Genomic DNA, 20,432 nt, shown 5'->3' on the forward strand with positions numbered 1-20,432 from the left:
TTGTGGGGAATTAACTGTGGAAGTTCTTTAGAGAGCACATTTCCTAGTAGCAAACAGATAAAATTAAAAATGGTTTAGATTACTGGACTAGAAACTATGACTTTTACGAGTCTTAGTTTCTCATACTATTCTGATAAGTATACATAGGCATCTTTCCCATTTCCACCATGATGATTTCAGTCCAATGGAAGGATAATTAAATTGGGGATGGGGGAGGAGGTAATGTTGATCAGAATGATGAGAGAGCAGAGGAACAAAACAATTTCTCAAAGGACAAATACTTGATTTCAATAATGGTTACTTTAGTAACCACATTAGTAATACTGTATCATTTTTGGTAGTTTTATGAACCTTGTGATAAATATGTCAAGTGCATGTGTGTATGTGTGTATATATGCATATATTTGTACTTTAAATGAATTTTTCTAGATCCCACAACCATAGAGCTGGAAAGAATCTTATTGACCTTTTACTTCAGTTTTCTTATTATACTGGATGATGAAACTCAGAGAAGTTAAATATGACTTGCCCAAGATCATACAGATAGTTTGTGCTGACATTGGATTAGAAATCTAGGCATCTGACTTGAGTAATAACGAGTTTTAAAAATTGAAAAGTGATTGATCAGTCAGAAGCTCTTGAGATTGTTACTAGTGCTGTTTAATAAAAAAGAGAGGTACCCAATGGAGGAAACACATATGGAAATGTGACCTAAATAAAATTTAAAAAGAAAAAAGAAAAAAATTGTTTTGGAAACTAGTATAAACCCAGACAATATAGTTGTAATTGGAAGAAACAAGGTACAGTGGCTTATAAAAGTGACATCTGAAAGTACTTTAAAAGTTAAGGAGAGACCTCCATGGTTTGGATAAAAGGGCAAAAACTTCCAAGTAAACTATGATATCAAAGTGCATTTCAAACACTACAATTACTTTTAAGTATAATTTAATGCTCTTTCCTGTGTTCCATATATTGAACTTGAATAAATATTCTAAATATTAAATATTACTAATGACAATAAGAAAAAAAAATTTTGCATGCTTATGTTGAGGGTTATTTTTCTTAAATGTTTCATGTGGTACTTTCAAACTAAAATATTTGTTATATTTTTTCTGATTTTCTTTGCAAAATCTTAATCATATCAGTATATCAGAATGACAGAAAGCAATTTAATTCAAATAAATATTTATTAAGCTCCTATAATATATACATAGATAAATAAATATAAGTTTGAAGAGGAAGAAAGCTTTAATATTGGGGGAGCAAAAAAGGCATTGAATCAAAGAGGACACCTGAGCTGAAACTTGAAAGAAACTAGGAATTTTAAGAGGTAAATATGAAAAGGGAATGCACAGTCTATGCAAAAAGATGCCAAGATGGAAAATGTAATTCAAACTATGGATAATAATTACTAAGTCAGTTTGACCGGAAATTGGACATAGAAAGGAATAATATAAATTTGGAATAAAAGGTGAGATCCATGTTGTTACTGGGCTTTCCATGTCAAACGTAGAAATTTATATTTTATTGGCAAAGTAAAAGCAAGAGAAGAATTTAGTCAGATTTGTTTCTTAAAATTGTTAATTTCACAAATGTGTGGAGGATGAATTGAAGAAGGTAGAAAAATTGGAAAACTATTGTAATAGTGCTCATGAAAAGTGAGTAGAGATTAGATAATAGGATGAATGTGAAGTGCTGTGAAAAGAAAACACTATTACCCATATTGCCCTAATGTCAGCTAAGAAAAGTAAACTATCAAAGAGTTTATTCCCCAAAGAGAAAAATCCCTCCCTTGGCAAAATAATGAATGAGTCAACAAATGAGATTGAATCTTTTTGTTGTTGGTTGTGCTTTAGTCATTTCAATAGTATTTGATATTTTATGACATTATTGGGGTTTCTTGGTAAAGATACTAGAGTGGTTTGCCATTTTCTTCTCCAGCAACTTTTACAAATGGAGAAATTGAGGAAAGCCCAGAGTCACCCAGCTAGTAAGTGTTTGAGGCGAGATTTTAACTCAGGAAGATGAATCTTCCTGACTCTACATCTGAACCCCTATCCCTTTGCCAACCAGCTGCCCCTTGAATCTTTTCCATTACTCAACTGTCAAATATTATTGAACTAAGTAGGTCATTATAATAAAAACACAACTTTAGCATCAAATTAAACACCATATACATAGTATGTTCTATGGATTAAGCAACAGGGAGACAAAGATGAAATAAAAAATGATCCATAACCTCAACTAATGTATTGTCTACAATATATAGCAAATGTACAGCACAAGAAAGAAGGTAGGAAATGAAAAGTTCAAACAATATTCTATGACAAATCTGAGGAAGAAGACATCATGTCCAGCTAAACTGAGAAAAGATTTATAATAGAAATATTTAATTCTAATTAAGTCAAGGTTATTTGGTGGTCATCAAAAGTACCGTTTTATCTTTGAACAGAGGAAAATCTGTTTAGTGCAAGAATGTATGTTGATGGGGACACTTAGAGAGAAATGTTAGTTTCTGAACACAAACCAGCCCTATAACTAAAAGGATTAAACGTGAAAAAATTAATAATGAGTATCTACTTTGTTCTAGGCACTATGCCAGGCAATGAGGGATACAAAGACAAAAAAAAGAAATTATCAGTGACCATAGGAATTTACATTCTTCTGCACATTAAGTAATGTCATCTTCATTCTTGAAATAGCACGTTACAGCCATATATAAAAACCTACCCTTTTGTAGTTTTCTATAAATAACTTTTTCAATCCAGTTCAATTTTGGAGAAACATTTAGGATTATTTAATACCATTTAAGCTTGTTTATTAAAAAGGACTTTAAAGGTTAACTATCATTCTACATAAGTGATAACTGAGATAAGTTGCTAAGGTTACAGAACTCGTTAATAGTAGAGAAAGGGCCAACCTTTTTGGTTCATTATTGGATAGATTTAATAATTGAAGCAATAAAGATAGGTATAGGCACTGGAACTATGGTTTCAGTGATATTGGAAATTCCAAGATGAAGAACCTTCATCTAGCAATGCAAGATGGCAACTTTGAAAGAAATCCTTAGAGTACTAAGAATTTAAGTGACTTACTCATGGTATTATGACTTGACCATAGCATTATGACATAAGAAATAAGGTTTTGAACCACCTTGCTATCTTGCCAACTTGCCTCTCATAATTTAAATTATGCAAAATGAAATAAAATTTAAATTATTCATACTTTTTTGTCAGAATCAAAACAGGAATTATGCAAAATCACATTTGTATGGATCTTCTCAGATGCTTAGATATCTCTAAAATAATGGAAGAGAGCTTTTATAATTTAATATATTTTTGTACTAAGGAAATTATATTGGAAAGATCATTTACAGCTAACTCAATATACATATATTTTCATAAATTGTTACTCAAATTATATAGCTTAGAACAGGAAAGACTCATAACTACTTATTAGCCAGTTACCAGAAATGAATATAGACTCTGTTCTTAGTTAGGCAGACAAAGAAATTATCCTGATCTGTGATATTTCAGCAACTAGTAGAAAGGAGTTTTAATGATATTTTAAAGTATTATTAAGCCTTATTCCCATCTTAAATCCGGGTTTAGATATTATGTTTCTTATTGCAGGAGAGGAGTTGGTCTGAGTAGCAAAAATAGGGCATTTTTTCCAGGTCTTCTACATAAGTGTTTCTGAAATGCTAATCTGAAGGTTAAATCACTTACTATTTTGCACTGAAAACACTTAGATCTTGTTCAAAGCATGTTTTTTTTTTTTCTTTGCAAGGCAATGGGGTTAAGTGGCTTGTCCAAGGCCACACAGCTAGGTAATTATTAAGTTTCTGAGGTCAATTTTGAACTCAGGTACTCCTGACACCAGGGCCAGTGCTCTATCCACTGTGCCACCTACCTGCCCCCTCAAAGCATTTTTGATTACAATTTCTATCCTCTTAATTTCATTCACATGTTTATACACTTGTCACTACAACCTCCTTTTTTCTCTTGAGTTTTTTTTTTTTAAAAAGCCCATTCAAAGCATTTCATGTATGGGATATCTGTGCACACATGTTTGTGTGTGTGTGTGTGTGTGTGTATGTGTGTGTGTATGTGTGTGTGTGTGTGTGTGTGTGTGTGTGTGTGTGTGTGTGATTGAGTATACTGTGTTTTCTTCCAAGGCTATTCCAAGATCTGCTTTGATTATTTAAAAATATGATGGTATTATGGGGTTAGCTTTTTATATCAATGAGGATTATTGATTAACTACTATAAGTCACCATGAAGATTCTAAAGAATATTATATCAAAAATTGTTTAGATTAGAATTGCCCATTACATTAATCACAAACCTCTCCTTGGGGTGGAAGGTAGGTGAGAAGAAATGAAGAAACTGTCAAGTGTAAAAATATGGTGATAGTAATGTAATTGATCATGGAGCAAACTATGGCTATATATGTCAAGACATTTACAACTAAACTGAAGCCACAGCTCAACAAAAACACTTTAAGCAATTAATATTTGTATTATTGTTGCTAAATGAATAAATGAATGAATTAGGTCTCCTGATTCAAAATGTCCTGGTAAACAATTAATTTCTTGGATTCTCCTATTTCTTCTTCATTCTGGCTCTCATTCTATACCTACCACCATCCTTTCCAATGCATTCCCATTCTCTATTCCCCACTGCAAGTACAACATTTGACTAGATGCTCAGGTAATACTTCACAATGACTTACAAATAAATAGAAGACTTTTTTTTCATTTTTTTTAAATTTTTTGCATGGCAAGTGATTGGCCCAAGTTCACACAGCTAGGTAGTTATTATGTATTTGAGGCTGGATTTGAATTCAGGTACTCCTGACTCCAAGGCCAGTGCCCTATCCACTGTGCCACCTAGCTGCTCCAAATGATAGACTTTAAAATGTCTGAGTATCTTCTGTTTCTATATTTCTGTGACATACTAGTAATGTTATAGGTTCCTAATGCAAATAAAAAATAATCATTAAGGGAGCCAAGATGGCGACATGAAGGGATCAAGTCTTAGGAGCTCTCTGATAAAAACTCATAAACTAAGGACTCTAACTAAACTTTCGAGAGACAGAACCCATAAGGGACCCAGTGAGGCAGTTCTCCTACTCAAGGTAACCTGGAAAAGAGCAGAAAGGCTCTGCTCCCTGGGGTCAGAGGGGCGGCCTGCCGGAGGGGTGGCCCGCCAGAGCCAAAGAACTTCAGCCTCCTGGAGGAAGCCCCAGGGCATTGGGAGCCGGCTCACAGCAGCGGGGGAGTCTCCTGAGCTGCACCCTGGGGAGCACCGGCACAAAGTGGGGGAACAGCGGGGGCCTCTGCCAGAGCAGGCACGTGGAGCCCAGCCCTCAGGGCACACAGCAAGCAGCTTGGTCTTTCTGCAGCCTAGACCTGGAAACAGAAGCAGGCAGAGCCTGTAAGCAGGAGCCCCCAGGGCATGAGCCCATTGAGCTGAGGGAGGGGAGTGAAGAGAGACTGCAGAGCTCGGTCCTCTGCCTCTGGAACAGGACTCTGGGGTTCTAACCACATTCAGATCCTGACCCCAGTCTAGCCCCCCCCATAGAACAACAGGGCCCCCCACCTCGGCCCCGTGGCAGAGGGGGGCGCTTATGGTCATTCACAGACCAGGAGGGAGGACAGAGCCTCACACACTGAGACCCTTGTGGGAGTGTCCCAAAAGCTCAGGAAGCACCCACAAAAAACAGGCTTAGGCTGGGAAAATGAATAAGCAAAGAAACAAGAGGAAGACCATTGAGAAATATTTTGCAAATGAGCCCAAGAAGGATCAAAATACTCAGTCTGAAGATGAGGAAGCACAAGCTCCTGCATCTAAAGACTCCAAGAAAAACAGAAATTGGGCTCAGGCTACAATAGAGCTCAAAAAAGACTTTGAAAATCAAATGAGGGAGTTGGAAGAAAAACTGGGAAAAGAAAGGAGAGAGATGCAGGAAAAAAATGAAAATGAACTCAGCAGCTTAGTCAAGGAAATCCAAAAAAATGCTGAAGAAAATAGCATGCTAAAAACCAGTTTAGGTCAAATGGATAAAACAGTTCAAAAAGTTATTGGGGAGAAGAATGCTTTAAAAAGCAAAATTGGCCAGATGGAAAAAGAGATAAGAAAACTCTCTGAGGAGAAAAAATAATTATTAAGGACAAAAAGGAATATAACTATGCAATTTTTAAATATAATTGAAGGAAAATTTGAAGACTTTGAGCTCAAATTCAGATGTCAAATTGAAACAACAGACTAAGGAAAGACTCAAAAATATCTTGGTGTCCTCCAACCAAATCCTGCTGGCCCTTCTTAGAGTAGGGAAAACAATACAGCCAAGAGACATAAAGTTATCAAGGAGAAAGCTATGATCATGTATGTCAAGAAACTGACTACAAGTTTGAAATCAAAGCTTAATTAGAAGAATATATTTAAAGTAACATTGATCATGAATAGTTTAGAACATCATACCAAATACTTATAATTATTTTATACATAATATGTTTCAATAATGAACTGCTTTGTTTTTTGACTAATATCAATTAGTTTTGATGATTATTGTTTTATGGTACTATTTAAGATCTGGTCTACATCTTCAGATCTGTTTAAGATCTTGATCTAGGATTCCTTCCTTCTCGAAATTTTCATAATTTGCCTTGTGATTTTTAACATTACCCCTTCTGAATGATTGATTTTATTACTTGTTCTACCATGATAAAATAATCCATTGTTAATTTGGCATGGCATGAAATAAATTAACTTTGATAGTATCATCATTTTTTTTGTTTTATTAGCACAGTCAAACCATGAGCAATTAATAGATATCTATTTATTTAGATCTGAATTTCTTGTTTTTCTATAAAATGTCTTGGATTTATTGGTTTTATATAAATATTATTTACTATATCAAGGAAAGGTTTATCTATTCCTTTGTATTGTGGTACTTTATCAAATGCATATTGTATTTTTCAAAATCTTTTTTCTGAATCTGTTAACACAGATATAAGATTTGATTATTTTTATTTTGATATAGTCTATCATGCTTAAAACTTTCCAGATATTGAAGCAACATTGCATTATAAATCTTGTGATCATATGTGGTCTCTTTGATATATTACCACAATCTTTTATATTATATTTTTGTTTATATTGATTTGTCAGAGTATTTTTTCAAATTGCCTCTCCCAGGGTTAGCTATCAAGAACATATTTTTATATCAGAAGGAAGCATTATTCCTGCTTATCTTTTTGGAATACCATTTAGCAGCTATTCCTGCCTATATTTTAATATATCATATTCTTCTATTGTTCTTAATATTGAAAATTTTCTATCTAGTATCTGATCACAAATGACAGCCTAAAGGGATCTCTGGTATCATTTGACATTGAGACCATGAATTTTACATCAATGATCTGTAATTTCTTTAGAATGGGAATTACCTCCATGAGTATATATAGCAGCCTGGCTATAATTTAGTAAATTATCTTTGAAATTTACATGAGGTTTATTAACTTGCTCATAGACACACAGATTTAAGAAGCAATATATAAACTTAATTTTTCTTCCCTGACTCCCAAAGGCTCTTTCTACCACAATGCATTATTTTGTACAGAGTATATTAAATCGGTATTTTGTTCATGAAAGAATGAAATAAGACACAAATTTCAGGTGACAGCTGTATATAATTGCTGAAAAAATATCAGTCAGATGATCATTCTTTTTCTCTCTTTTTTTAGTTCTTAAAAAAAGGTTCCAAAAATCTTAGCACTGTTTTAAGCTTTAATAGCCTAAAACTTTATCCAAACTTTTGGACCACCCTCTTTATTTGAATAAGAATATGATTACTAGGGCTGCTAGGTGACAGTGGATAGAGAACCTGCCTTGGGGTCAGGAGTACCTGAGTTCAAATCCGGCCTCAGACACTTAATAATTACCTAGCTGTGTGTCCTTGGGCAAGCCACTTAACCCCATTTGCCTTGAAAAAACCTTAAAAAAAAGAATATGACTACTAAAAACAATAGTTTTTAAAAGAATATTGAAGGAATAGAGATATTACAGTAGAAAGGACTTAAGAGTTCACCTTGTAGCTGACTCACTTTATAGAAGATGAAACCAAGATTCAAAGGTAAAATGACTTGCCTAAAACCATACAGATACTTGAAGAAGCGGGACTAGAATATACTTCTGATTCCTATTTGAGTACAATTACTATTAATCAGTCAATCATTAAACATTTAATAAATACATATTTTGTGCCAGGAACTATGTCATTCACTAACAATGCAAATACAGAGATGAAATAGTCGCTAATTTCAAGAAGATGATATCATAATAGAGAAGACAAGTAGATAGATAGAAAGATACATAAATATAGAATTATTATAAACAAATAAAAGTTGTAAAGTATAAGGTAGTTAGGAAATAGATTTTAATTTTTCAATTCTAACTCCAAAGGTTAATAGCTATGTCAACTTGGGTAAAATAATTTCATTTCTCTCAACTTTAGTCCCCTTATCTATTAAAGTGGGAATGACATCACTTGTATTAATTTTCTCTATCTTGAAGTTTAGCATGAAATGCTTTGTAAACATATATAAATTTATATATGGTTATATAAATTTGAGATAATATTATCTTCATTAGCATCACTTTTATTACTCAATAAAATCCTCTATTATGGTGCCTATTAGAATATCAAGGCAACTTCAGGTGCTTAAATTTTTTTTCAATGTAACACAGATCCCAAAAGATTTAGGTATAGAAAAGCATATCACCAAAAATTAGCCAAATGGTGATTTTTTTCTTTTCTTTTTTTTGGTCACAGAAACTTATGAATATAAATTACCTTTGAATAAAGTGAAATTCTTTATCTTTTGAAGTAGGGATTAATTTATAATATTCTACCCAATTCTTTCCTCTGCAATAGGTAATAGAAAACTATGTCTATTACAGAATTTTAGTCTATAGAGATCTCAAAGACCTCTGATCTAATTTCTATCTGAATAAAAATCCTTTATAGATAACCAAATAATGACTGCTCAAAGATCTCCAATGAAGGGGAATTCATAATTTCCTAAAGCAGTCCATACCTTTTTTGGACAGCTAACTGCTAATAAGTTTTGAGTATTTTGTTATTTCCTTTACCTCAAACCTAAATATTCTTGACAACTACCTATTATTCCTAGTTCTGCCCTATAGGACCAATAAAAACAAATCTCTTCTATATATCATTAATCTTCAAAAATATAAAAATAGAAAATGTACTTGAGGGCTAGAAATGACTAAAAGCCACATTTTTCTTTTTAAGAGAAGAGAATGCAGTCTGAAAACTATAGACCAGTGAACTTGATTCAATTCCTATCAAATTCTAGAATGCCTGGTTAGTTTAGAACTATTTAGGGCAAAAACTTCCACTTCATACAACACTTTGTTTACCCACTTGATGCTTAATCTGAATCTTAATGATGGCAAGTTCCGTTTCTTAAGGAAATTGGAGATTCTAAGAGTTTAGCATTCCAAACACTGAGAAGTGAGAGAACAATCATTGTAAAGGCTCAGAGAAAACAGAATGAAGAACATCTAGGAAGTATGTGGAATAATATATAGAATGATTAGAAATATTGGACGGTGCCAAGAACTTTCAATGTGAGAGAGAGAGTGAGTTAGTTTATATATGATCCCGGTGGTAATAAAGAACCATTGTAGTTTGCTGAGTAAGAGGGTAACAATGCTTTAGGAAAGTCACCTTGACAGCTATGTGAAAGATAGATTTGAAAGGGGAGATACTTGGCAGGGAGTCCAATTGCAATAGACCAGGTGAGAAGCAATGAGGATGTGAACTAGGGTTGGGGTTGTGTAAATAGAAAATATAAAATGTATGGGAGAGATAATCTAGGGTAATTGTGTCATACTCAAATAGAAATGAGGGCCACTAAGCCATACTTAAAAATCTGCATGGGTACATATTGACCTAGAAAACCACATGTTCACTACATAAAATTTAAGAAGTGCTGTGCAGTCCATTGGGCAGGGGCCATCATATTCCACTGGTATGTTTGATACTTCTGTGCTAGAGCAGTGATTATTGAAGAGTGGTTTGGGGTCCCTTGAGGTTTTTCCAAGACCCTTTCAGGGTATCTTCAAAATAAAAGGTTTTTTTCATAATAATACCAAGAAATTTCATTTCTGATAGATAAATAAACAAAAACTCTTTGGAAATGCTCTCTCTCTCTCTCTCTCTCTCTCTCTCTCTCTCTCTCTCTCTCTATATATATATATATATATATATATATATATATATATATCTTCAGTGTCTGAAGTCAAATTTGAACTCAGGTCCTTTTTGACTCCAGGGTTGGTGATCTATCCATTGCCCTATCTAGCTGCCTCAATATTTTTTAAGATTATAAACCGAAGAGTGAGAATCATTCTCCTATAAAAACAAATTAAAAGATATGGCCCCTGGGGTGGCTAAGTGGCACAGTGGATAGAGCACTGACCCTGGAGTCAGGAGTACCTGAGTTCAAATCTGACCTCAGACACTTAATAATTACTTAGCTGACCTTGGATAAGCCACTTAACCCCATTTGCCTTGCAAAAATCTAAAAAAAATGTGGCCACTAATTGAATATGTACAGTAGTCAAAAGAGAGGAGTCAAGTATGGCTACAGTTTTGTAGAGTTAATTTATTTAAACTGAAGTTAGTGGGATAAATGTGATGAAATCATGATGACTATGAGTATATAAAACTGTAATGTTTAAAAAAGTACTTTCCTATAACTGTCTATGGGTAAGACAGTGCCAATATTATGATCTTCACTTTACAAATAGAAACAGACTCAGAGATATGAGGTCTTACAGATGCAAAAACAGGGGAAATAGTAATACTGAACCATCCTAGGAATGGATGTGTGAGTTTAATATCTTAATAACCTTGATAAAAATGAACTTCATGTGATCCGGATGGGTTGATAAAGCAAGATGTTGGAGTTTAAATTGAACAGTGGATTTTAGAGGAGGATAACATAGGAGGTGATATATGAAGAACTGACATAGCTTATTTAATAAAGCAAAAACAAGTATTAAAACTGAGAACAGTCCAGAGGAACTTAAATTGATCAAACTGCAAGCTTAGCCCTAGGGAATCAAGTAAAGAAATAAAACATGAGAGCTGCATTTTTTAAAGTGCCAATATAGAGATCTATTTTCTTAGTTTCAAGTTCAAATTGCTTTATTGGAAACTTTATAAGTAACCTTTAACCCAGTTGATAAGTAAGCTGCAAGAGGATAGAAATTCAGGGTAGAAATTCCTTGATAAGCCTTTTTTTCCTGTCCCCCTTATTTGATTCCTTGGAGCTGAGCTCCAAGTTTAATCAATTTAGATCATCTCTACTATCATTGTGGGAAGTTAAGTAGATAGAGCACTAGACTCAAATTCAGGAAGACCTGAGTTCAAATTCAGCCTCAGATACTTAATAACTGTGTGACTCTGGGCACATCATTTAACCCTCTTTGCCTCAGTTTCTTTATCTTCCTAATGAGATGAGGAAGGAAACAGCAAATGACTTCAGTATCTTTGCCAAGAAAGCCCCCAAATTGAGAGATAGTGTCAGACACTACTGAAATGATTCAATAACATGGTTCTTGCTTTTAATGTTTTTGTTCTAATAAAAAAGTTGATTTGGGCCATCCTTCATCCCATTCAATATTATTGATATGATGATATTATCCAATCACATCTGCTCACATTTCTACCACAGGTGGGAGGATAGGCACCATTCAAGAAGGAGGCTAGGGAAGGCTGAAGATTCCTGTGCTTTGAGAGAGCCCCAAACAGTGGTGAAAGAAAATTACAAGCAAAGAAAGAACACAACTAGAAGTTGTCTTAGAGGACAACTTAACAGTTACATTCAACCATATACTCAAGAAAACTCAGTGACAACAGTCATCTGTAGAAAGATTCCTTTATCCAATGGATCAAATCTTATCTGTAATTGTTGCTGAGTCTGAGAGCCAGGGTTAGGAGACAGAGTTTGGGTGACCTTAAAGCTAGTTGATATCCTTTCCTACAAAAGCTTGTGTTACAGGATATTCGATTATTCTGTTTTCAATGTAATGGGGAGACATAACTTAGGGAGTGAAACACCTTTATCAAGGACAGTGTATGAGATGCTGAATTTTCTTGCTGGGTGAATGATTTTAGACTAGTATTTTAAAATATTTGTTTTCCTTTGCAATCCCATGTATTTTATCTTATACATTGAAAAACATTGCTCTGAGAAGGGGTCCAACACAAAAAGAGGGTCCTTCACTCTGATAGAGGCTCAAGTTTAGAACAAACATAAAATACTCACATGAGTGTATTAAATGAAATTCAAAACATGTACTGGGAAGAAGAAATGAAAATATTTTTCTTTAACTTTTGCATAAATTATATATATAAAATTACACACACACACATATATACATATATATATATATATATATATATATATATAGAGAGAGAGAGAGAGAGAGAGAGAGAGAGAGAGAGAATGTTTCAGAAAGTCAAATATATCTAGATGTAGATATTTATCCAGATTAAATGATATATTCCTCCAAGGTAAAACAGATTTCTTAATTTTAGTTTTGTTACATTCTAATAGATCTGTTTGCAACTTCCTTTGTATTTCCTTCAGGTAGAGTTACAGTTAATCTATATGTAGGTTACTTTCTTCCCTGTTCTGCTGTTTTGTTTAAAGTGCAATGGGTAACAATCTGGTTCCTCCGTTATGACATCAGAAGAGATGTGAGTTCTAAATAAGATCTCCTTTTTAAAAAAAAATAACGTCCTGAATGAAAAAATCTTTCCCTTAAAAAAAAGTTTTACACCTTCTAAAATGCTTGACTTTGTTTTTTTATAGTGGCCTTTTAAGATTCAAAAATTTCCCTCTCTGCATCCAGTTAAACTTTGAGCAGACCCTGAGCAGTTAGATAAGGGTGGAAATCATCTCTTATACCACAAATTGACTTCCCTCTTTGTAGCCTAGACACAGTTTCCAGCTGCTTTGAGTCTTTTAAATCCTTGAAAGCTTTCCTAATCCTCATGTAGGCAGTCTTTATGTGTTCTACTTCCCTCCCCTTCCTTCTGATTGGTGAAGCTGTTTCATGGCCTAATTCAGCCAACTACTACATATCCGAGCCAGGATTTGAAATAAGAGCCAGGTTGTCGGTTGCCTCCCTGTGCCTGACTTTTAATAGGCTAGGAGGAAAAAGGTTGAGAAACTTGACATTGTCTTACGGAGAGTTCCGGTGGCAAAAAGGATTTTGAAGGGGGGAAAAGGGGGGGAAGGGGGGAGTGGAGAAAACTTCCTTGTTGTTTGCCTCAGAAACCTTTCATGGATTTTGCTGCTATTTTACGACTCTGAGCTTTCACTGTGAGTTTAAATGTTGACTGTTCCGTGCTGGATGGATGATGGGATTCTAAACATGAGGCAGGTAAGGTACACGTTGGGGATTCAGTGATCCGGGCGCAGGCAGTAAAGGGAAAAGGGCGGCTTTGGGGAAGCAGGGCAGTTCGTTTGGGGGAGTTTCGTAGAACTGTCACCTTTATTTTTGGAATGTATCGATTATCTGGGAGAAAGGGAGTTGACTTGAAAATAAAACATACAAAAAAAAAATAAGGAGTTGAAATTCTACCAGACCCTCCTTTTCACAGGCTCCAGTATTTTCTTGATGTTGGGTTGTTTGCTAGACTTTGTGAGGGCATAGAACCAACCTGGCTGTAAAATATGTAAATCAATTCCAGTTTGCTGCAATTGATGGCTATTGTATGGAGGGTGTCTCAGGTTTCTTGACTGCTTCTGAAGTTTCAGATTTAGAATAAAGAAATTGGAATATGGAGAAAAATAATTTCAGGAAATAGTTTGGAGAATTTTAGTATTTAAAAGGTGAAGATACAATACAGTAGAAAACAAATGGATGTCTAATAGTAGAAAACATAAGTGAATGTCTAACATAAAAAAAAAACTTATCTTTTAATGTAGTTTATAAATTATGTTTTAGCTTCCTGACTCATGGAAGCATGACTGAAAATACATGGAGATTATCTTTAGGATCATTAAAAAAAAGTCTTGGAATTCCAGCCTCCTGAAGAACAGCTTCTTCCAAAGCTATGGGGCATTGACAAAATACTTTATCAATCTAATAGTTAACAACTTTTCTGTTTAAAAGCAGACCGTGCAGTACAAAGCCCCCAAGGCATATAATTTAAAATTCCATCAAAAAGTTTTGAAAAATCAATGCTGAGATCTTGAGATTAATATTCTTTGTTGAAGGAAGAGCAATGATAGCAGTAACTCTTTGAATTAAACATAGAATTTTGAAAAGAGCATTGGCACCTCATATTATAGAATGGAGTAAGAAAAGTTTTCACCTGCAAAGGAAGAATTCCATGTTACCTTTTCTTTTTTTCTGATTTATAAAGATGTTTTGTTTTGCTGAAATAATTTGCATTGAGTTCACAGTTTTTGTTTGTTTTTTGACTGAATGTTAGATGGTTAAACTTCCTACATTTTTAAGAAACATAAGGCGTGAGTGAAGGAAGGTCAGCCTTAGTTGAATGACAATATTAGTATTTATTATCTAACCATTTGCTTGTTCTACATCAAAAAGTATACTGTAGAATAAATGGACTCTTGACAAATTTGGATTGAGTAAAGGAAAATACATTTGGGTTTAGAAAATGGCATGTGTTCTGAGTGGGTGGTTCTGGGACATTTCTGGGTGGAGATTCATTGTTTGAAATTAGAAGAACTTTATTTTTACCTAGGATAGACAGAAGATAGTAGGAAAGGAAAGCCAAACCTAAAGGGAGATTGAGAAAAATATATTTTAAATTCTGAGTAAGAAACAAAAAGTTATTTGATGCTACATGGATGCCACCTGTTCCTCTCTTGTTGTATGATCTTGTCACTCTTCACAATACTCTCTCATCTAGTTCTCCTGAATGACTGATGATCTCTGAATCCAAATGATAAGCCATCTATACAAAGGTTGGGGCAGTTTTCTGAGAAGAATATATGCTCAGCAGATCTTTTTACTCTCCCTGGTTATGCAATTGGAAAAGACCATGAAATCAGGTCTTCTGAAATGTTCTTTATAAACTACATTAAAAGATAAGTTTTTTTTACATTAAACATTCACTTATGTTTTCTACTATTAGACATCCATTTGTTTTCTACTGTATTGTATCTTCACCTTTTAAATACTAAAATTCTCCAAACTATTTCCTGCAATTATTTTTCTCCATATTCCAATTTCTTTATTCTAAATCTGAAAGACCATGAAATCAGGTCTTCACAAGGTAGGGAGTTCTACCTTTTGTAACCACTGAGTATTTGGTAGGTGGAAAAAAAATAGTAAAATAGGCAGGGTGGGGATGAGAATTGGCAAGAAACACAGACTCCTGAGCCTTGGAAATCTCTTGTACACAATGTTCAGAGGACAGGTTGAAGCAGAATCCAAGTACTTGGAAACTAAGATTATACAGAATTATTGGTATGGATTAACCCTACTTTTTATTTTTTCATTTCTCCAAAGGAAAATGATCGTGAAGATCTGGCATGTCCTATTAGGTCTACCAGTCAATTTGTCATACAGGCCCTCAGTACTAGCTGGATTTGCAGGGTTAACTATCAAACAGACCCATGTGTCATCAGCTTAGCAATGAAATTCAATATCATGCTGATGAATGATCTGTCCCAGAGGCTGCTGAACAATAGTGTGTGTGGGCTCAGAATAGACTATTATAATAGACTGTCCTCAATAGCAGACAAAAAATTGCCAGCAGAAATAGAAAGCTGCCTATCAAAATGATAAGATTCAAATGGTGTTGGACTTTCTCTACCAGGATGGAAGACTTGGAATGGTAGGAGGCACTATTTCTTAAAGTTTCTCTGGGCTGTGCATAGATCAACTCAAAGAAAATGTTATAGCTGATGCTTCCTTATCAAGAATTGATTCCAACTCTGATCAGGCATATTTCTTTTCTGATTAGAAATAGAAAACCTGACCAAAACTTCTCCAAGAATAAAATGCTCAGTTCCCAGGCAAATACTTAGCTACAACCACCTGTTCAGGAACCTTGGCCAAAAACAACAGGTCTGGCATTTGGCAGCCTTGTAACTCCAGGGATGTTCCCAAATAGTGAAATATCCTTTGTCCCCATAGATGGGAACAAATGTGCCCTTCTCAAACTAAACATATTTTCAGACAGAACCAGTCAGAGTTAGTGGGCTTAAATTTTGAAGAAAATTCTGTTGAAATACTGAGACTTCATCTCAGCAAATAGACTATATTAAGTTGCCTCAAAAAATCTAAAGAGACAAAAAGGGGCTGATTCAAAATTTAAGTACCTCCTAAATTGTCCCATGGAAGGCAATCCTGCCATTATTAAGGAAGCTGTGGCTCAGTGTGATTAGCCTGTTTTGCATTCTTTGGGTTGGTATTAACATGCCCAAGGGCATCTGGTTTAATAATGAATGTCTTTGTATTAATCTTTCCTCTGAGGATTAGAAAGTGCTTTACAAACATGATCTATTTATTCACTAGCACATCCCTAAGAGAGGTAGGTGGCAAATGGTGAGCAAGAACAGTACAGTTAAGTACAAAGATATACAGGGAGTTAGTGGCAAGATGAGGAATGTCCAGGGCTGTTATAGCCACCAGAGCTAAGCTATCTTCCTAACTTTAGGCTCCCAAAGACTAGGGATTAAAGCAGATCCAGCCTTATTTGAAATAAGTGCCTATAAGCAAATTTCGTGGTTTAAAAAGGTGCAATTGGAGATGGAACTATTTGATAGAACATGAGTTGAAGGTAAAATCTTAAAACTCAGAGGGCTATTTCTGTGCTCATTTGTTAGAGATATGAGATCATACAACTTTTATGCCATTTTATACAAAGAAAACTAAGTAACTGAAATTTTAGATATGCATTTGAAAAACAGGCTCTTTAGATGCAGATGTTAAAGTTTCTGCACATGGTTTGTATATTCCAACTTCTTTAGCATACTTTTAACTTCTTAATTTCTTCCTTGCCTTCACTGTTTCTGGATACATTACAACCACAAACCTCCCTTCCATCCATATGCTTAGAGATTCTTATTTGTCATATTTTTTCCTTTAAAATATTTTTGATATGGCCTTTATGGAGCATATCTTATTGTGTGTATTTTTTAATATTTGGAGACTATAAACTATGAATAAAGTTAATTTGTAGCTAGGTACTTCTAGTAAACAATCTGACAAGTTTGGAGAATATTTGTATATGTGTATTGTTTGCTTGCTTTGATCACTTGTGTGATAAACAGACATGCAGGGTAACTATGGCAACCTGTGCTGTAGGTTTGTGAGAACAGAAGGGATTCAGTTAATGGACAAAGGGTAGTTTGTTAGAATAGTTGGTTATGATTAGAGAAAGGTGGCACCAATCAGGATACTTTAGATACACGTGTGTTAAAGAACACAATCAAATAATTTTACATTGTCTGGAGCTTTAAAAGAACAGGTAACCAAAATATTTCAATTTTGTTTGATTTTTAAAATATGGGTATTTTTTTAATGCATTGAAAAATCGGAATTTCCCAAATTATTGTTGAATCTGTACTTGTTTGACTTTTTAAAAAAGTAAATGGTATATTTCTTTAATATTTCTTTTTTCTTATAAGTTTTCCTTTCTACAATTTTAAAAGGCTAAAAAATAAATTCAAGACCTTGATTGGCAGACGTGCATTTCATTTACCTACCCATAGAGGTCAGGCTTGAAATTTAGATGATGAAGTGTAGTACCAGCCAAGTACTGCCAAGTACTGCCAAGTGGAGAACTCCTTGAATGGTGAGAAGATAGATTGATTTGCTTTCTGTTTAGAACAATTAATTATCACATCTTTAACCTTCAATAGTCATTATGAAATGAAGTTGGTTCTGGGAATGGGTTATCAGGTTTGATCTAGTTAGGAAGAGGGAGGTGAAGTAGAATCAACTAAAATTCTATTCTGTGACTTTGTGAAATTTATCTTTTCTCTCTATTTCCTTGCCAGGAATCTTTATTTCACATAGAGCTTTTCTCAGGGGATTATGTCTAGAACTCCTTTTCTTGGCTCTTATTTTATGAACTGGTTAGTTCCGACATTTCTTAGAAACCAGAAGAACAACATAGTGTTGGAAACACATTCAGACCTGCAAATCCTCTTCACTCCCTTCCCTTCCTTTTAACTCCCCTCCACATACACCTCTACCCCCACAATGAAACAGTGTGTTGCGCGATACAATTTCATGTAGGATAATGGCTTGGTGGAGGTCAAAGAGGGTTAAGGAATGTACCCAAGATTGAGGGTTTGAGTTAGGATGAAAATTAAGGGGGATTTGGGGATGTCAAGGATACTAAATTGTAGTGATCACTTAAAAGAGTCTGTTCTGATTTAGTCTATTTAAAAAAGGATAAGAAGAATACAAATAAAGGAGATGTAATATAATGTAAGTAAGCTTTCTCAGTTAAAAAAAAATCTAAGTTCCCTGATGGCAAGCACTAGTACCATTTTTATCTTTGTAACACTGTTCTTTTGCAGTGCCCATTATGGAGATGATCTTTAATAAATACTTGTTGAATGAAATTGAATTGATGATTATTTAAGGAAATGAACTTTATCCAAATTTAAAAGTTTTTTAAAAAGTTCAGTAATCATATAAATTATGGGTAATTTTTAGTCAGAAATTGAGTTTATTGAACTTCAAAACATTTTAGAGTTATTTGCATCAAAGATAACAACTGCATAGTTATACTGAATAGAGTTTCACTTTTATTGTACTCACAATAAACATGAGCAAGGTGTTATTGAGTATAGATTTTTTCCCTTTAACCACAAGGTTTCTATTTGTTGTAAAGTGTTGTCTCAGAACTTAAAATGTTGTCATCATGATTAAATCATTAAATTCCTAAGTATGGGTGTTCAATCTGAAGAATGCATAGTCTGTGTCCTTGGCACACTCAAATCTGTAGTTGGATGATATTTATTCAAGTACTTAGTCATCAAATGTTAGCTTCATAAAACCTCAGCAATCATCTAGTCTAATCTGCAACTAAAAAAGATTTTCCTTCCTAACATTACCAGTAAGGAGTTACTTCCTGTACTGGAAAGTTACCATAGAGCAGCTATCTTTAATGGCACCTCATTTTCCCATTTTGACTAGTTTCGATTGTTAAGGAAAGCTCTGCTGAAATCCAGCTTAAATTTGATCCTTAACAGTCTCTATCTACAGTTCCTAGTTGTTACCATTGTGGATCAAGGACAAGTATTTGCTCTTTTATGTGACAGCCCTTCAGATCCTCAATGACAGCTAGCATCTCATCCTAATTCTTCTTTTCCCCAGGCTAAACATGGTAAATTCCTCATAAGGTGAGATCTCAAACCTTTCACTATCCTGGTTGCCCTTCTCTGGATACTCTCAGCTTAAATGTTTTTTTTTTCTGACATCTGGTGGCTAAAACTGAATATAAGACTACTGACAGGTTCTGAAATCAGCAGAATACAATTTTCTGATCATTTCCCTAATTCTGGACACTCTTCTTCTCTTACTGCAGTCTAAGAGTAGAGTTTTGATTTCTTAGTTGCTCTGTTGAATTACTTACTTAGCTTGCAGCCCACTGAAATCTCAAGATCATTAAAAAATTTACATGAATTTGAATGAAACTTTATATAGTCCTTTAATGTTTACAAAATACAATATATTTATGTTGTCTCATTTGATAACGAGTATATACATTTCTATATACAAAGAGATAAGAAAATGAGAATAGTATATGAAATGGAATCTACTATGTATTGCTATGTTTTAAATATATATTAAATTTAATATGGTATTCCAACATTGCTCATCTTTATGTCCTTCTGAATTTCTGCTTTCTTTGTTGTATTTTGAAAGATTTTATTAAAATTCTTTACTTTGACCTTTTTTTGACTCTACCCCATTGACAATAAAATAAAATAATAAAGATCTAAACAAATTAAACAAATCCACATATTACATTTAAAAATATATGTCTTACTCTAGTAATTTATCATCTCTGCCAAAAGCTGGCATATCATCATTCATCATGAGTCTTCTGGGATGATTTGTTATCACATTGATTAACATTCTTAAGCTGTTAAGAATTATTTTCCTTTGCAATCTTACTGTGTTCCTTTATTTTCTCACTTCAGTCTATATATCAGTTCAAGTGAGTCTTCCTAGGTTTCTCTGAATCCATGCTTTTCATCATTGCTTAGGACAATAATATTCTTTTACCTTCCCATACCATAATTTGTTCTTTTATTCTCTAATTCATGGGAGCCCACATTGTTTCCAGTTCTTTGACACAAGAGAAAGTACTGTTATAAGTTT

The 20,432-nt window shown here is 34.1% G+C and overlaps 1 protein-coding gene across 4 annotated transcripts in view; it reads left to right on the forward strand.

Annotated features, from left to right (window-relative positions):
• Positions 1–20,432, forward strand: part of MID1 (midline 1) — a 447,000-nt gene that overhangs the window by 230,384 nt on the left and 196,184 nt on the right. Inside the window, exon 1 of one of the 4 annotated variants that reach the window (XM_074192468.1) lies at positions 12,544–13,490. The exons of the other annotated variants lie outside the window; for them this stretch is intronic. The gene's annotated coding sequence lies outside the window, so the exon portion shown is untranslated. Of the gene's footprint in view, positions 1–12,543; positions 13,491–20,432 lie in introns of those variants that run through there. 4 annotated transcript variants of the gene reach the window in all.

Source organism: Macrotis lagotis, chromosome 6, assembly GCF_037893015.1.
Source record: "Macrotis lagotis isolate mMagLag1 chromosome 6, bilby.v1.9.chrom.fasta, whole genome shotgun sequence".
In the NCBI taxonomy this organism is placed as follows: Eukaryota; Metazoa; Chordata; class Mammalia; order Peramelemorphia; family Peramelidae; genus Macrotis; species Macrotis lagotis.